Source organism: Camelus ferus, chromosome 1 (assembly GCF_009834535.1).
Source record: "Camelus ferus isolate YT-003-E chromosome 1, BCGSAC_Cfer_1.0, whole genome shotgun sequence".
Classification (NCBI taxonomy): domain Eukaryota; kingdom Metazoa; phylum Chordata; class Mammalia; order Artiodactyla; family Camelidae; genus Camelus; species Camelus ferus.
The window spans coordinates 7,113,484-7,132,488 of NC_045696.1; the positions used below are offsets into that span (position 1 = coordinate 7,113,484).

At 48.9% G+C, this 19,005-nt stretch overlaps 1 long non-coding RNA gene across 1 annotated transcript; it reads left to right on the forward strand.

The window, feature by feature from the left end:
* Nucleotides 1–10,791: 10,791 nt before the first annotated feature.
* LOC116659382 lies at nt 10,792–18,770 on the forward strand. The gene is made up of 3 exons (XR_004314758.1): nt 10,792–13,756; nt 15,603–15,725; nt 16,715–18,770. It is a non-coding gene; the product is annotated as an uncharacterized LOC116659382 (long non-coding RNA).
* The last annotated feature ends 235 nt before the right edge of the window (nt 18,771–19,005 follow it).

Here is a 19,005-nt window from a genome sequence, read left to right on the forward strand (position 1 = left end):
GGGAGCATCAGATAGCATGTGGGTGAGGTGAATTAAAGATGGAATCCAGGGAATGCTGTGCAAAGAGCTTTGCAAACCCGGATGTGATAGAAAAGTGAGTTCCCATCAAATGTTGAAGTTAGGCCTGGCTACAAATGACAGAAAATTGTCAAAAGCAACTTTTTCAGTACTCTGGAAATTAACCAAAGGCTGGCAACAATTTGAGGAGATTTATTCAAGAAAAATGACTGACTCTTGGTAAGAAATGTGAGCTTTGTAGCATTTTAACTCGCCCTAGGCCCATCTTCCTCTTTCCAGCTGGAGTAGTCAGGGCGTGTTCCCACCCAAAAAAGCCCCATTCCCAGACTTGGTCATTATTGTCCTGTTGGCAAGTTTCCTCAAAATCCCAGTGGCCACACATGACGAAGGAAACAGACGTGATAAATTTGGTTCAGGAAAGTTCGTAAACAAACAGCAGCTGTTGCCAACAGAGCCTGGGAGATGTGATTTCAAGAGTTTCCACAGCATATGGTTTAATACGTCCGGTTTTCAACAGAAAAGGTATTAGACCCATAAAGACACAGGAAATATGGCCCACATGAAAAAGAGCAGTCAGAAACTGCCCCTGAGGAAGCCCAGATGTAGCACTTACTAAATAAAGACCTTAAATCAGCTGTTATAAATAGATTCAAAGAACTAAAGGAAGCCATGTCTGAGAACCAAAGGCAAGCGTGAAAAAGAGGTCATACCAAATAGATAATATCAAGAAAGAGATAAGAATTATTTTCTTTAAATAAACAAAGTACAGTAACTGCAAAGAAAAATTTATGGGCAGGGCTCCCCAGTAGATTTGAAGACAGGTCAGTTGAGATTATGCAGGCTGAGGAAGAGAAAATGTCTTAGTTAGCTCAAGCTGCTGTAACATATACCAAAGACAGGGTGGCTCAAAGAACAGACATTCATCTCTAGCAGTTCTGGAGGCTGAAAGTCTAAGATCAGAGTGCCAGAATGGTCAAGTTCTTGGTGTGGGCTCTCTTCCTGGTCCACACAGGGCAGAGAGAGAGAGAGCTCTAGTCTCTTCATCCCTTATTAGGGTACCAATCCCATCATAAGGCTCCACCTCCATGACCTCATCCAAGCCTAATCACCTCCAAATTTCACCACATTAGGGATTACGGCTTCAACACATGAATTTGGAGGGGGAAGGGGACACGAAAATTTCAGTCCACCACAGGAAAAGAAAAAAAGAATTTTTTAAAAAATGGACAGGGTCTCAGGGAGCTGTGGGGCACCATCAAGTGTACCAACATGCAAATAATGGGCACCCTAGGAAGGTGTTTTCTGCCACAGGACATTTGCACCTACTGCTCCTCCGCCTGAGTTGTCCTTCCCTTATCTAACAGCATGGCTCACTCACTTTCTTCTTCCAGGTCTCTGCTCAAATATCTATAGAGTCTACATGTCTACCTATCCCTCCATGGTGGTAAGTTCCAGGAAGGCTAAGAGTTTGCTGTTTCATTCCCTGTCACACTGCCAGCTGCTGGCCCAGTTCTGGCACTCTGCAGATGCTCAACAAATAGTTTTTGAATGAATCAATTCTATCAGCCATAAATATGTCTGTATGCTTTGATCCAGCAAACTCACTCCTGGGAATTTAAGCAGATAATTAAAGAGGAGAGAAAAGTTAGGTGAACGCAAACATCCATTGCCATAGAGTCATTTGTTGAATTTCATCTTACCCAGGGCACGGGGAAGGCTAATGATGAAAACTCAGTATATGGAGTTGGGTTTTTAGGAAAGGTTCCTCAGAAGAGAGGGTCTTGAGCAGAATCTTGAAGGAAGTAGCAGACCTGGTTTAGCAAAGAAAGACTCCAGCCGGAGACCCAGGGGGAGAAATGGATCTTGAAGAATAAAGCCTAAAGGTCAACAGTCAGCCATTGATTCAGGGGTCCCAGGGGAGTGGAGTTTGAGGACCAGAGAGAAGTGGGCAAGGGGGCCTGGAAGTCATAGAGCACACTTAAAATTCAGCATAATTGAGCTCTTCTCTCAATAAACACTGGAGAACACCAAGATATTATTCATGTAAAGTTTGCATCTTACAAAGACTGTTTGAAAATACCTGCAAATGTGTGAAGTGTGTGAGATTGCTCTTCCAGCTCAGGAAAGTCATTCTGCAGTTCCTGGCAGATTTGTCAAACATCCTCCCACCTGGGTTTCTAATCCAGAACCAGCGCGGATCAGCGAGGGCGGGCCCTCCTCTGGAGAACACCTCCACACCTGGTGAAGATCTGTATCAGACCATTTGGGGGTTGTCAGCGTGTTTGCAACTCTGTCAGAGAAGCTTTGAGAGTAATTGCAACAGAAAGAATGAGAAGCCATTCCTCTGGGTGAAAAAAGTCCTTAGAAAAATTCTTCAGGCAAAAACATTTAAGAACACAGTAAGAAAGACAAAATGTTCAGCACGTGGGCCTCCAAGGACATTCAGGGGGCTCTGTCCTAACTGATGAGAAAATTATTCAGGCCCACGTACATCTGAGCAGTCCTACCGACAAACAAGCCCCATTCATCTGGGCATCCGTGTGGAAGCAGGCACAGTGTTGGTCTCAGGCTGGTGTAGTGTCCGTATTCAGCTTGCCTAGAGACATAAAGTATACAGGTCCCACGTCCCTTATCTGAAACTCTTGGGATGTTTTGTGATTCAGAATGTTCTGGATCAAAAAGAGAATATGACATGCAGAAGTTACACTTCATGGCAGTGCCAGTGACATCACGTGGTACCGGTGATCAAGCACGCTGGCCTCTCTGTACAAAACAAAAACATTCGCAACAAGTGGAATAAAGACTACACAGAGCGCCAACTCAGGTCCAGGTTTTGCTGCCAAATGAGTTTGCCACCAAGCTATAGAACACTTTCTGTTTTCAGAGCCTCTGGATGCTAGGATTGTGGGTAAGGGAGGGTGGATTGTGGAGACAAGCTCCTTTTCCAGAAAGCCTTGAAACTGCTAAAAGGAGTGAAGGCACGTAAGGCAGCAGACAGAGCTGGGCTCAAGGACTTCAAACGCTCAGACGCCGCACCCAGACCACACACAACATTCACTCGCGACACGCGTGACCGACGGAAGGAAAGGCAATTCCGTAACTCGTGATCACCGAGTCTTCCAGAAGTGAGGCTCACCGGGAGCACCTGCGGTTTGCCGGGAACCCAAACTGGAGGGAACAGGGTGGAGAGGCTGCTGGAGAGATGGGATTTGGCGAGAGGATGAGGATCTGCTCGGGAAAGAGGCAGACAGGAGAGCAACAGCGGGGCGTCGGCTCCGGCAGAGGAATGGGGTGGGCCCGGAAGTCAGTTTTTGTGCTGTTTTGCTTTAGGATTTGTCATTTCAGTGCTTCCTCGTCTCCTCACAAAACCGTCAGCAAACTCCACATCTCGTCAACACACTGCCGAGCTGGATTTAACTCCATGACGCATGGAACTGACAAGACTTGCTTCAAGGTGAGCATGAGCCAAGAACAGAGCTGTCCCTGGGATCCAGCCACCCCGCACTCCAGGACACACTTGCCCACCACCTGCATCCGAGGTCAGCTACCACAGTCTTCAGCTCAGCGGGACACCCACAGCAGGAGACCCTTCCTGCAGGAAGGCTTTGAAGTGATGCTTTGGAACAGGAAGCTGTGGTATTGTTTTCCAACATAAGGATGTCTGAACGAGTTTACTGACAAGTACATGAAGGAAGTGAGGCCACTAGGTTTAAGTAACGCTGATACCAGCAGCTGATGTATCTGGCACAGTCTGAGCTCCTTACAAAGATTAACTCATTGGAAAGGAGGTGGGAAGGGATAAATTGGGAGTTCAAGATTTGCAAATATTAACTGGTATACATAAAATAAACAACACGTTTCTTCCGTATAGCACAGGGAACTATATTCAATATCTTGTACCTATAATGAAAAAGAATATGAAAACGAATATATGTATGTATATGTATGACTGAAACATTGTGCTGTACACCAGAAATTGACACAACATTGTAAACTGATTACACTTCAATTTAAAAAAAAGATTAACTCATTGATCCTCAGGACAATCTCATTAGGCAGGCACCATTATACTTCTACTTTACAGATGAGGAAACTGAGGCATAGAGAGGTTTAATGACTTGGGTGAGGGTGGGTGCTGGGATTTACACCCTGGCGTCCATGTTGTTAATAATATACTAAACTCTAAGAAGAGAGGAACCGTAGAATAGAATTATTTTCTGTGAAGGCAGGACGGGGGAGAAAACACTCAGCTGTAAGTCCTTTCTAGATGTCTGCTTCTTGGATGTTGAGAAACATATGGGTGCACCCTGGATAATGACATTAAAGGAATGACCTTCTGTGGATTTCTTTAGGGTGCTGGCCAGGCCCTCAAAGTCAATATTCACTTATGTTTAATCTGTGGAAAGTGACTGCAACACTCTCTCCCCAGCATGGCATCTGGGAGACACCAGTGCACTTACTGCTGGTGTCATGTGTGCTGGCTGCCCACACGTGTGAGCGACTGCTATCCCATCACTTCAGTGTAACCCAGCAAAGCAGAGCATCCCTCCGTGTCTGAAGATCGGGGGGCTTTCAGGGCTGACCCAGAATCCAGCACCCCACCAGCATGGTGGGGGCCTCCCACCTTCACAGCAGGTACAGGTCTGCTCTACTGCATTCATCTAAACCCTGACCTTGGGGAAGAGGATCAGGACACCTCCATGCTGTCCCAACTGTCACCCCACCAATCATGGCCTAGTGGACCCTGTGGTTCCGATGTCCTTGCTCTAGAAATGCTTTTCACAACTCTGCCTAGTACTTCTCCACAAATTAAGTCTTAGATTTTTATCACTACAAACGCCAAATGTGTGGGAACCACTATGAAGCCACTCCTCCAGGTCACGGTGTTGCCAAAGCCAAAGTTTCTCACTGTAAATGAAATTTTCCTTGGGTTTTCTTCTCAACAATAATCAGTTTGATCCCATATAGATTCCTTCCAACGCAGGCTACCATCTCTAGCTCCTTGGCACTAAACCAAGGAGAGCCTGAGGGCTGAAAATATTGGCCAGAGAGCTCTCACAGAAGAGCTGTTAAAGGTTTGGAACTTTTGAACTCTGGTTTTATTTGGTTATCAGCTTTACTCAAAAGGAAAATAAAATGCCATTTTTATCGTGAAATACATTTTTATGATGCAAATGGCTTGATGGTTTCCCTCCTACGTTGGATTTTTAAACTCAAAGCCTAATTCTCTTTACATTACTACATGTGTTCCTACTTAACTTTCGTGTCATCACAGTGACTACCATTGAACACTGTGGTTTGCCTGTGCCCTTAAGTTCCATAGTGACCAGGTGGCTTTGCGCACATGATCTGAACTCTGCCCCTCCGCTGTACAGTGAAAACGATCAGACTCCTCAGTCCTAAAGAACATTTTAATTAAAATGCTAAAGGCGTGATCTACAGCAGGAGGTCTGACTCAAGCTATAAGGAATCACTGCCACTGAATGAATGAACAGTCACCTTCAGGAGAATGGGCAAAGTTTTTGTATTCCCAGAGATTTTGACAAAATGAGTATTCAGTCATTGCAGCTCCTAATGTCACTTAGGAGAGAGATACAACATGTGGAATTACCAAATAACAATTCAGAACAGGATACTGATAAGCTGCAATGTAGGCCCTTCAGGTTATGCTTGGGGAACGCATTCCAAGACCTCCGTGGATGCCTGAAACCGAGGATAGCGCCTACATATAACCTATGTTTTTCCCTAAACATACACGCCTATGGTAAAGTTTCCTTTATAAATTAGGCACGGTAAGAGAATAATGTCACCACTACTCCTGTGCTCTGGGGCCATTTACTGAGAGGGCCACTAAGTGACTAACAGGTGGGACATGCCCAGTAAAATGATGATTCACACCCTGGGAGGGATGGAGCAAGGCAGCACGAGCTTCATCATGCTACTCAGAACAGAGCACAGTTTAAAACCTATGCATTGTTTATTTCTGGAATTTTCCACTTAATATTTTTGAGCCACAGTCGACCTTGGTTAACTGAACCCACAGAAAGCGAAACTGCAGATAAGGGGGAACTACTAAAGTAAATTAAAATGGAGTGAGAAATGGGGGTGGGAGAGGGGGAGCTGGAGGAAGGTGGACAAAAGTGGAAAACAAAGAATGTTGCCCACCGTACAGTTCTACAAGGACTGAGTCATGAGCCACTGCCATGCAGGACACCCTGAAAGGAATTCAGGGCAAAGATCAGGAATGAGGCATCCTGTGCTCCGGGAAAACAGGCAAAGCAGCCCCTTAGTTAGAAATATTTCAGATGAAACTTTTTATGAACCCAGCTTCTTGCTTCTTCCCATACTTAGAAAAGCACTAAAATCATTAACTGGTATGTTCCTCATGACTAGCAGGAACCTTCTACTGACATGTATGTTTGATTGCATGTACCCCTTTGCCAAAATCACACGTAAACTGACTTCTCCTCCCACCTCTCTGAGCTATCTGAGAGGATGTCTCCCAGGCTATAGTCCTCAGTAAGTCCCCTGAAACTGAAACTCACAGCTCTCACCTTGTGCATTTTTGGTTTTCAAGTCAACAAAAGGTACGAATTTCCAGTTATAAGATAAATAAATACTAGGGATGTAATGAACAATGTGATGACTATAGTTAACACGGATATATGGTATATTTGAAAGTTGTTAAGAGGGCAAATCCTAAGTGTTCCCATCACAGAGAGGAATTTTTTTCTTTTCTTTTTATTGTATCTATAGGAGATGACGGTGTTAACCTGTTGTGGTTATCATTTCAAAATATATGTAAATCAAACCATTATGCTGTACACCGTAAAATTATAAAGAATGTATGTCAATTATTTCTCAAGAAAATTAGAAAAAATAATTAAAAGGATTTTTCAAATGATGTGAAAATTATAAGCAGAAGGTACCAACGGAGAAGACTGAAGAAGTTGTGGAGAGATGGGTCATAAATGTGGTGCTAGGTAAGTATGAGCATGGTGGGCTCGGGGAAAGAGAGGAGAGAGATGGGACCAGGTAGGGTCTACATTGGAAGGCAACGAGACATAGGTTGGCTTGGGAGGCTAAGGATGAAATGTAGAGGACCGAGGAAGGTTTGGTTTGGTTTTGTTTTTCATGGAAAGAAACCCTTTGCAACTCTTCCACAAAGTAGAACAGAATAGATGTTCTTCCTCCTGATCTTTGTCTTGATATTGTTATCAAAAGTAATTTGATGTCCTTCTCCCGCTGGCCCCTGTGTCCAGCTTGTACACCTACACTATTATCAAAAGAAGCAATTCTCCAACCTTTTGTGTATGTGGACCCCTTGGGACCCTGTTACAGGGCAGGCTCTGATCCGGCAGGTCTGGGGAAGGGCCTGGGATCCTGCATTTCCAACAAGCTCCCAGTGACGCTATCTGAGGAGCAGACTTGGAGTAGCAAGATCTACGGTCTAATTCTCGATTAGGGGAAGTGATATTGCAGAACCTCCCCCGCCCAGGGAGCTTCCTCATGCTTGCCTGCACCATCTGCACCAATCTACATGACTTGTGGACTTTCCACCCCAAATCTGCCTGCAGACTGATCCATGACAGAGATCAAAGATTATTAAAGACTAGGGTTTTGTTTTATATTCAACAAAGAAAACAGTCCAAGAATGCCTTCTGCCTTCTCTCAGCAAACTCAGAAATTACAACATTCCAAGTAGACTTGGGGGTGGTCTCCATTTGTCAGTCTTAACAGCTCAACCAAGGGAGTCCTGAGTATCTCCTAAGCACAAGCTTTGCCATCCTTCCCATTCTCTGGCGCTTCATCCAAATCCCACAGCCTTTTTCTTGTATATCAAAGGGGCTCCAGAGCAAGATCCTTGGAAGAGACACCAACAGAATGGTGACTGTGCTGAAAGCTCCCTAAGAGCCCACATCAACCCTTCTGACGCCAAGCGCTGGATGTTGTAGGCAGTCCCATGCCCAATTGGCCATGCATGTCTAATTAGACCCTTTCAGGTAGATTTTGCAGCAATAAAATTTACATATAGTTGAGGATATCCTACTCCCATGCTCCCCTCCACCCACAGAAACAAAACCTCTCTACCCAAGTAGAGACAAACTTGGACAAACTCTGCCCCTCATACAGCCAATTATCCGCAATCAGGTGCAAACCATCTCACAGAACCTTGTGTGTAGGTGCCAGGAAATCCCAGGTAAAGGGAGAGTTCTGGTCAACCAGGCAATAGACAAAAAGGCGAAGGCAATGATAGAAGGGTGTGGAAGAGAGAGGCAAGTAAGAGAAAGAGGGAAAGCATGAATCAATGAAGGAATACACCAGAAACGGTAGCTAGAGGTTTCACTTGGACATAGATTTTGAAACACAGTCATTAGTTCATCTTTCCCTTCTTTCAGGAGATGACTCTGCTTTCTATTTGTTATGAAGAAACTACAGTGGAAACGTGAGGCCATTTGAGCAAGACTGGAGTGGCCTTGCAGACTGAGAAGCAGTGGAGTCAGCCAGAAGCTCCTGACCTTGACCATGGTCTCTGCCTTCCTTCCACCTTCCATGTCCTAAACCAAACAATAAATGCAGAGGCCTACAGAAATGGTTCTCTGATTTTACGGTGCTTCTGCAGCTTCTGGAAACAAATTAATTGCAGATTCCCAAACTCTGCCCCAGGGAGTCTGATTCACGAGGTCCTACTTCAACACAGGGATTCACCTTCTGATGTAGGTGGGGTATGGACCACATCTAGAGAAGGACGGAATTGCTGCCCAGTTTCCTTCCAGGGCTTACTCAACTGAACTGCACTTTGGGAAGAAACTCAACTCTACTCCAGTGTTCTGCGATCTATTTAACTGTGGTTTTTAACAACTGTATTCTGATAAACTGAGGTAGCCAGAATATAACTGCAGGGCCTTAAAGTCTTCCTATGAGGGTTGAAGCAAAAATAAATAAAACAAATCAACCCCAGAAGGGTAGGAATTTCTGAAGCTACAGCACAGTGCTTTACATTGCAAAGGCTCTAAACTAACTGTCTCTCTCTCCTCCTCTTCCATGACGCTCCCTTCTGGCCATATAGCCCTCAATTTTTTCACCTCTTCCCCTGAAAAAGGCCACCTGGACTCTGTCTCCTAGGTCAGGGACCCTCCCACAGCCCACTGCGAAACACAGTCGGGTTTCCTGTCTCCTGTTGCTCTTCTCTCACACTGGGGATCTGGAGTTCTATGGAATGAAGTATCCAGCGTGTTATCCTTAGATTGAGACCAGAAGCTCTCAAGTTAAGTTTATATTGTTTTCCCCAAAAAAGCCAGTGAAAACAGGGGTCCCACAGGGGTTGAGGACCCCTATTCATTTTGAGGAAACATGGTATTGATTAGAAAGTGGAGGGAACCACAAAGGACTTCAACTGTTTAAAATCAAAACAGGTAATACCTTAGAAGTTGATGAATGGGAAGAAAACTCAACAGTAGATTTCACAAGGTCTAATCAGTGCTACTCCTTGCTAACAAGTAGGTGCAATTGGAGCAGAGCGATAACACTTTTCCTGTCAGGACACAGCCCAGTGGCTGGTGGGCTTGGCCAGGAGAATGATCCTCACAGCCCAGTTCATGTGGTCAGTTGTCAATGACCAGTCTACTGTGCAGTGGGCAGTGTGCCAGCTACCGTGAAGAACGAGAAATTGCACACACAACCTTTTAAGCCTTACCTCTTGAGTCTCAAGAGTCCTCCTGGGTAAAATGAAGGTGACATCTAACTCGTAGGGTCATTGTATTTGATAAATTAGTGCCGAACGGGGACCACTTGGCAGTGGAAGCCGTGGTATATTGCACTACAGTTGTGAAAGGGCTGTTCTCTCTCCCCTTCCAGAGTTCCTTATTTGCTGAGGGTCTCCTGAGTCGGTGTTTACACCACGCGTGGAGCTGCAGAGAGCTGGAGGAGGATGTGGAGGAGGGGGACTCGCTGTTCATTCAAGCAGAGCTTCTGGGAATCCTGGGCAGGCTCTGCTGTAAATTCCCTCAGAAGTCACATCCGTGACTTGCCAGACGCAAGCAGGAACGAGGGCCAGCAGCAGCCCGCCACCTTCTGCCAGGAAAGAGAGAAATAGTGCCTGCACCCAGGAGTCACAGAAGAGGTCTCACTGTAGAGTCCTCCCTGCCGATCCAACTTGGGGAACCCGGGACAGGCGGGGGAGGAGTGGGGCGTTCGAGGTCCGATCTGCGTCCCCCAGGGGGAACAAGAGTGAAAAGCAAGTTGGGGCCGGGCTCGGATACTGCGGGGAGGGGAAGATGACCTCTGCAAGGATTCTCCTGGGAGGGTGCCCTCAGGGCGGTGAGAGCCGGCTTCCCGCACCGCGACACAGGCGACAGCGGGGGTGTGACCCCGCGCGGAGGGCTTGCTTTCCTAGCGCACGCCTGGAGCCCTGGAGCATGCTCTGGAAAGCCCTGCCGGAGAGTTGCCCGGCAGGACGCCAAGCTCAGCACAGCTGAGGTGTCCGCCACCGGAGACCCAGCAGGACGGACCCATAATTGACTTGGTCTGCAGGACAGCCGAACTGCCCCACCCAAGTGAGCGCGCGGGCGCCACTTCTCCCGCGGCTCCCGGGAGGAATGACCTGGCCCTCAGGGCGTGGCCAGGGAGCGTCTGTCCAATCGGCGCCCCGAGAGCGCGATCACGTGTTCGGCAGCCCGGGCGTCTCTTCCGCCTCGTAGCTCCGCCCAACGTGGCGATCGGCCGCTGGCACCACCCCTGCGAGGGTCTTATCGCGAGAGCTGGTCTGACAGCTCGTCCTCTGTCCTGCGCCGGCTGGAGTCACGCCTCAGTACCGAGGCTGCGGTTCGCCGTGGCTCCCGCACAGAGTGCAGGGGGCTCCCCAGAGCAAGGGGCGAGGACGAGAGCGCCGGAGGGGCCTGCAGCCGGCTTGCCCGCTCCCCGCCGGGACAGCCGCGCCCTGCGGGCCTGCACACCGCCCTGGTGTCATCTTGTCGCCTCCAGGCCCTTGACCAGCACTTGCCAGGGCCTCAAGTGGTGGCTGGGTTAGCCGGCGTCAGTGGAGGCTTCCTGTGGTTTTCCTGCGTTTAAACGTCTTTGTCATCACTCTGCACTCCGCCCACTGAAACCCTTGAGGCATGGAAGAACATTCCAGCAGTAAATCCGGAGTCAACCTCATCTGAGAAGATGTGGTAATGAGAGCAGCTCGTGTCTGCGAATCCCACAAAGGCGCCAGTGTCTCCCCCATCTCTCCTATCCTTTAACGACCCTGCAGGGCAGGCTTTGCCTTCCCCACTTTAGAGATGAGAAAACAGGCCCAGACGGGTAGGAGGAACTTGCCCAAAGTTGCATAAAGCCAGACTCTACATCTCAGCTGCGTGGGATGTCCAATCGTAATACCGCTGCTGAGTGACCCAGCCTCAGGCCCGCACTTCGGCCCGGAGGTCTGAAGGGAAAGGCTTGGCTCAGTGCCCCCGTGCGCTTGTCAGGGAATGGGCTGCGTGCTTGATCCCCTGTCCCAGGTGTGCCCGCTGTGGAACCCAACCTCGGGTCCCCAGGAGAAGACAACCTGTCAGCAGGACCCACCAGAGCCCCTTACATGCCTGTGGCCTTGGCGCTGCCCCTGGACCCAGCCTTCCTGCCCCAGCACCTTGTTCACACTGGGCTTGGAGGAAGGAGGAGGCGGACTGTGGGCTCCAGCCGTCATGAGAATGCTCTGGCTATGAGGGGCCGCTTCTTGACCACAGAGCTGGCCAGGAGTGAAAAAACGGCCTCCCTCAGATACACTTCTCTGAGGGAAATCCTAAGGGATATTAAAATTGTCCCAACTTATATTCATTCATGTCAAATGAACATTTGTCTCAGGCCCAACACGATACCTTGGTAGAGCCAAACCAGTTGACTTCAGCCACCTACAGGGGAGCTAGAAGCCCCCTACCATTTAAAACACTGTGGAAATGCCCGAAATTCCACCGCTAGCAATTCTCTGAGATTAAGAATCATCCTCTTCAGATTCTTTAATATGTGAAATTCCTTAAACCCCTGATTTTCTGGTAGGAGAAGGGGTAAATTAAAGGGCTGAGTTCCTAGGAAGAGGGAAGAGAGGACACAGAAGAGGGAAGCCCTCTCCGTCCCCATGCCCAGGGACTCTGGAGAGAGTCTGAGAGAGGGGTCTTCCCACTTCTTGCAGACCACTCAGGAAATTTTAAGACCTGGTCTCTCTAACTCACTTAATACTCCTCGAGCCTTCAAGGGGTGCTTTTCTGCCCTTTGAGGGGTTCTGAGACCACATGAGCCTACTGACTGCTCACAGTCACATGTGACCACATTCCAGAGATATGAACAGGAATCTCAGGGCTCTCTACGGGCCAAACTGCCCTCCGAGCAGCCGGGTCATCAGAGAGTAAGATCTGGCCTTTCCCAGGATTCATCAGAACCACTTCTGTTTCCCATTCCAGGAAACAAAGCAAAGCCATAGTCAGAAAATAATGAGAAAGAACTATGAAATCAAAGGAAAAAGAAAACAAGTTGATAAATCGACAGTGTTGGCTCAAAAGTGGAGACTAAGAACCCCCAAGATGACATAAGCATTAAACATGATTATTAAAATGGGAAAAGTTATTCTGTTTGGACATGCTCTTGACTCCTGTCTCTTCATCTGCTCAGACTCCTGCTGATTTCAAAGCCGAGGTTGGGCACCGAGGAGGAGATTTACCGTTTATCATCGGAGGACAAAAATATGACCTTCCTTCCTTCCTTCCTTCCTCACTTTTCTAGAAATAAAAGGAAGATTCAGAAAGCAAGAGCATGTCTATAAATTTTGACAAATGATACCATCAAAATGAAGCAAATGGCCAAAGGGAACTAAATCCATCTTTGGTACCCCGACCACCATCAGCAAATGCTTGCTTGGGCAGTAACATTAGTTAGAATCTAATGTGATTCAATGAAGGGAAAACTGGTCACCAGAAACCTTGTTGGTCCCCTAGTAAAGACACCATCACTTCTAAGTACCTGGAGGGCCAAAGGCACCCAGAATTCTTGGGCCTTTTACATCTTGGTGTGGGCCACCCTTCCCTCCTCCTCCACAACCCCTCCCCGCATCATGGCACAGAGCAGGTGCTCACTGAAGGTCCCCTGAGCAAGCGTCAGCACACACAGCAGGGGCAGCAGGGAAGAGAGGCCCGACGCAGGAAGAGTGCGCCGCCATCCCTGGGCCCCAACCCCACCGCCCCATGTTGGTTCTCCCCACCTTCTAGGGGTCTGACTCTGCCTGGTATTTCTGCCAGAGCTAAACAGTCACAGCAGGGGCCCAGGCACAGGTCATGAGGACAAAGGAAGCAGCAACTCTTTCTATTTGCACAGCACTCTACAGTCTGCAAAGCTCTTTCCCATAATTGCCTTTTAGAAGGTTATCATCACAACCTCTAGAGATCAGGACACGGAGGCGCAGTGTTAGGGGCTAAATTATGGCCCCCTGGACCCAGTGTAATCACAAGGATTCTTAAAAGATCCAAGAGGAAGGTAAGAGGGTCAGAGTGTGAGGTGAGACCCTGGAGGCAGAGGTCAGAGTGAAGTGACTGCTGGCTGTGAGGGTGGAGGACCGGGCCACGACCCAAGAACTGCAGACAGGCTCTAGAAGCTGGAAAAGACAAGAAAACAGATTCTCCCGGGACCCTCCAGAAGGAACACAGCCCCGCCAACACCTAGATGTCAGCCCGGTGAAACCCATTCGGATTTCCGATCCCCAGAACTTAAGGTAACAGATTTGTGTTGTTGCCGCTAAATTTGTGGTAATTTTTAAAGCACCCATGGGAAACGGACACAGGAGGTAATGCCCAAAAGCAAAGGCTAAAAGGGTGACATGGTTTTCTGGGGAGCACTTCTGTGGGAGGAGAGGACTGGAGGGAGGGAGAGTGCTCACCATCCTGTGCCTTTCAGTTCTGGATAGTTCTTCAACTCTGTGCATCTGTTTGATAAACATGTTTTAAATTCAGCAGGGGATCCCTCACATCCTAGTCACCTAAAGTGAGGAAGATGTGAGAAAACTGACCGTAGTGTATCCAGGGACGGAGCCCAAACAATTAAACAGTCAATGGGGGTTCCACGTGCACCTACTGTGTGCCCCACACAAACAAGGTGATACGAGGGATTTTAAAAGATGCCTGGGCCCCTGCATCCAGGAGTCCATCAGTCCCACTTGCCTCTCGCATTACCGGACCCAGAACTGGGCAGAGCTGCCCCGGGTACCATGGGCCCCAAGGCCGTGGGCACTGCGGAGTCAGCAAAGTCAGGATGGGTTGGTGATGTCAAAAGGAATTGTGGGGTCATGCGGGGTCAAGCGGGCCTTAAAGAATCAGAGACTTTTCATGAATGGCAGGTAGGAGGGGCCAAGAGCCTTGAAAGGGAGCTGAGAGCTGCGTGTGGTTCACTGTGGAGCCCACCTGGGGGCTCCATTTGGATGGGAGTCACCCCAAAGATGAGAGGCACAGGAGTATACAGCCCACAACTGCAGATTTACGCACCTGCTTGTATCCAACCAGGTTTGCCAGGCACTCTTACATAGCTCAGATTCATTAGGAGCATGAACTTGGAGAGTTCCTGCCCCAGTGAGCAGGTAACACTTAGAGGGGCGCGAAGGAGCCCATGGCTCTTCCTCTGGGCATCTTGTCTTCCATCGATTCATTCAACACTCTGTCAGCATCTGCCACAGGCCAGGACCACTCCAGGCCCCGAGAATCCTATGATGATCAGGACCACCTGAGAGCCTTCCCTGGGGGCGCAGGTTCCAGTGAGAGGATTGATGCTGAACAGGTGCATTTAGGAGGGCTTTGAGGAAGAGTAAATCAGGGTGAGGGATGAGAGAGTGTGCTGCTTCGGATGGAGAAATCAAGAAATGGCTAAGAAGCTGACATCTGGGAAGAGGGCGTGGCGTGGGGGCAGGACTGACCTTGATTTACCTGTCTGGGCATGACTGGTAAATCTCCAGCAGAACCTAATGAGTTTCCATGGTTCATCCTTTGCTTCTATCTGTAAGACTAACAACAGTCCCATTGCCACAGGAAACCATTCCAGATGTTTGCCCCCCAGTTGCAAAAGTTAAGGCTCAACCGCTCAGGGTACCAGCATTTATCAGCTGTTCACCACACTGAGCTGGGCGCCCTCCAAAGACAGACGCAGACATGTGGTGACCTTACAGATCAGCACGGGGGCAGTCGGGGCGCCCTGCACGTGCTGTCATCCCTCAGACCCTTCCCCAGGCCTCCGCGTTCTGTACATGGCCGTGGAGCCACGCACACATCTAGACACAGTCATCAGCAGGGTTTGGTGTCACTGTCTTGGGAAACAGTGCACGTCTCTGCGTCCCACTGAGGGCACGAGCCCTGTGGTTATCTTTTGGCTGGGCCTTAGCCTTATAAACACAGACACGTGCCTCCGCCACTCAAGCAGAAGGAATGCGGGCATGTGGCCTTGGAGGTCTGAAATGATCCTCTCCTGAAATGATCCAAGACTGCAGAGGTAAGACTGGGTTCAGGGTTCAGCTGCACACTTTGAGATTTTGCAGTAGTGGTTCCTAATCTTTGGTGTGCTTAAAAATCAATTAGGTGTGTGCTGAAAATGCTGATCCCTCGGCCCAGGGATCCAGAGATTCTGATTCAGACGTTCAGTCTGAAGAAGAAGCTGGAATTCTGGGATTCACAGCCCTCCAGGAGCTTCGGATGCTAGTGGTAAGTCACACGCTGAGAAACTGTTTTACAAAGGAAAGGTAGTGTTGGAGGCAAGTTTTTTTGAGATGCCACCACCTGGGGCAGCGCACAGTCAGGACGCAGAACAGCTTCCTTTTAAAACCAAAGTGCAAACCCCTGGGAAGTTCAAGCAGAGAAGCGGTGGAGAGGAGACGCTGGTAGACAGAGGTGCGTTTTCAACTCATCTCCAGGGCTCCCCGGCTCTTTCCTCCGAGAGTCATCTTCCCTTAGGACTGGTTTCCTTTTAACTCCGATTTCCATAATGCCCATCAAAATTCCAGCCCTAGATCAAAGTCTCTCTCCTCTTATCCCCTGAGGATAACCAAAATTAGCTGATATTTGCAAAAGAATATTAATAAAACTAAGACTGCAGAAAACTAACGGGAATCCTTATTGAAAATACAAATAGCAATGAGCATTCAAGTTTCCAAAATGTAGGTTTCTGGTGCTAAGATGACCATCCAGCAGCACTGAGTGGGTGTCTCCCATCTCCAACCCCAGTATCCTCACTTCCTGGACTCATGCTGGCCTCCTTCCCCCTTCATCTACCGGCCAACAAAACCATCACCGCCCCTGAGAACTGAGGCAGAAAATGAAACGATGGTTTCCTATCCTCTGCCTGGCACCATTCTGGGGCCACCCGGGGGACTCTGGTCCCTCTGGTCCCAAGCTCCAGGCTCTGGGCTCTGCAGGGATGCATTTGTACAAATCTCATTCATCACACACCCATCACTTTGTGGGTAAGCCGTAATAACCCACGCCCGGAGCGGCTCACACAAGTGTCCCCTGCACAGCCACTCTGGAACTGTGTGAGACGCAGCATACAGAACACTTGAAAATGAGCCCTTTGAATTTACATCCAATAAAAAATGTCCAGCTCTCCAGCCAAGAAGTTTAAGCCAAACTCCCCGCTTCACACCCTCTCCGCGGCCCCACGTCTCACACACCCTCCTGAATTCTTATCTTCATAGCTAGTCCTTAACCCATGGGAAGGACCACAGCCGCAATGCCCGTATCTTCAAAACAGAAAAAAGAAAAAAAGAAGAAAATGAGTGATGACAGGACAAGGTGCTGTTTGGATTTGTGAGTTAATTTGTGTGTGACGTCATACAATTCCATAGCATTAAGTAACATGCAGACTTTTAACAGATCACCTTTATTGAAAAGAATCAAATTTCACAGAATGAAGACTGTCCTGGAGAATCTGGGGTGTGTGGTTGCTGTAGTAATCGATGCCTTCTAGAACAAATCTGTGCTTGGCTAATTACAGCCTTCTATTTTTAAACTCATCTACATTCTTCTCCCCCAACCCCAACATTGCTCACACGACTCCGGCAGTAAAATACTGTTATCTGTACAGCCCGTGCCCATCTCAAAATAACTTGTTTCCAGTCAGCCTCCGCCTGCTGTGGGAGGCAAGAGGCCGTGTTCCCCAACCACCTGGAAGGCCAAACGGACACCTCTGAAAGAACCCCAAACACTTAACAAAATGGGAAGAAAACAGCAGCACAGACTTCCAGGGTTACCACTGCGTTGCAAGCACCCGCAGCCTGGGAGTCTGGGTGAGGCCGGCTGCGGGGTCAGGATACCACCGCCCGGAGCCAGGCCTGGGCCCCACACTGCCTCCTGGGAAGCTCTTTGGTCACCAGCCAGAGAGGTGATGGCAGAGCAGCGCTGGGGCCAACCCCACGGTCAGTCCAGCTCCTATGGGACCATCTCAGGTCATCCCCGGGGCCGTGTCAAGGCCCAGTGCTCAAAGCCTGGGAAAAGGCTGCCAGCAGCCATCCGCCCTCCGGAAGCCTGGCTGCCTGGGGGCGTGTTAACTCCATCTGCAGGCCTGACTTCCCACAGCAGGGCTGTGGGTGCCTGTGGAAACAGATGAAGACCACCCAGTGACAGCAGGCAAGGGCTATCATTTGTCAGAACTTGCTGCAGCAAGAGGGGCATCTGCACCATCCCCGGCTGCCTTGGTTTGCTCTGGCTGTCGTAACAAGGCACCACGCGCTGCGGGCCTCAGACAGCAGAGAGGAATTCTCTCACAGCTTTGGAGGCTGGAGTCTGAGATCGGGGAATCAGAAGAGCCATGCTCCCCCTGGAAGGTGCTGGGGAGAATCTGTCCCAGGCCTCCCTCCTAGCTTCCAGTGGCTTATCGGTGACCTTTGGTGTTCCTTGACTTGTAAATGCATCCCTGGGTCTCTGTGCAGATCTGTGTCCAAATTTCTCCGTTTTATATGGACACCAGTCATATTGGATGAGGGGCCCACCCTACTAGCTACTACGTCTTAGCTAATTACATCCACAGTGATTCTATTTCCAAAGAAGGGCACATTCTGAGGTCCCGAGGATCAGGACTTCAACACAGGAATTCCTGGAGGACACAACTCAACGCATAAGGCTGGCCTCTGGCCGAGACTCAAAAGCAAGCGAAGCAGGAAGTGGGAAAGCCTTTTGGTGAACAAGAGGGGCTTCAGGTGGGCCTGCTCCGGGCTTGTGCACAGGGAGGCAGGAAGCAGCAAACTAGAAGCGGGCATCCTGTGTGGTTAGTTATGAGAGCACATACGCCTTTCTCTGGTTGGTCCTGAGCTGGAAGTCGGGCAGACGTTAGGGAAGTTGGCCGTCGCTGACTGAGTCCTGGCTGTTATGGGCCGGTTGCTGCAGCGGCTCTGTTTTTATGTATGTATGGTCTCTCCATTGTATGTTCAATCTCTCAGTGCAAATGACACCTCCTGATGTTCTCAGGGTGCTTCTGGGGCTGGAATTGGGGGCAGGTGGTCCAGAAGACCCAGCCCTGGAAGGACTCAGTGCCTCCAAGAGGAGGCCCAGGACGGGCAACCTCACAGGGCAGATCCACACAGACCCGTGGGTCCCCTTCTGCAACCGCCTCTGTTGACGCCCACCAGGCTGAGCACAGACGCGCAGTGGGAAAGTGTGGGTGCTTTGACTCTAGAGCCGCCGTCCTCTGGCTTTTTGGTCTAGCTCCCCTTGAAGGGCCCCAGAGAGCTTTTGCTGGGGAGAAAAGCTATCAATATTTACCACATTAGAACAAAGTGATTTTTAAAATATCTAATCCATTACATGTTCATGTAAATAACATAATTTTATGAAAAATAACTATACTTTCCAGAAGAAAAAATTGCAAGTGTGGCATTATTTTAAATTTTTGCAGATCTCCTGAATGTCTAGCTGAATAGAAGCCAGCTGGCATCTCGTGCTTCTGCATTCAGTCTGTTGGGGTCGCACACATCATGTAGCCTCTGGAAAA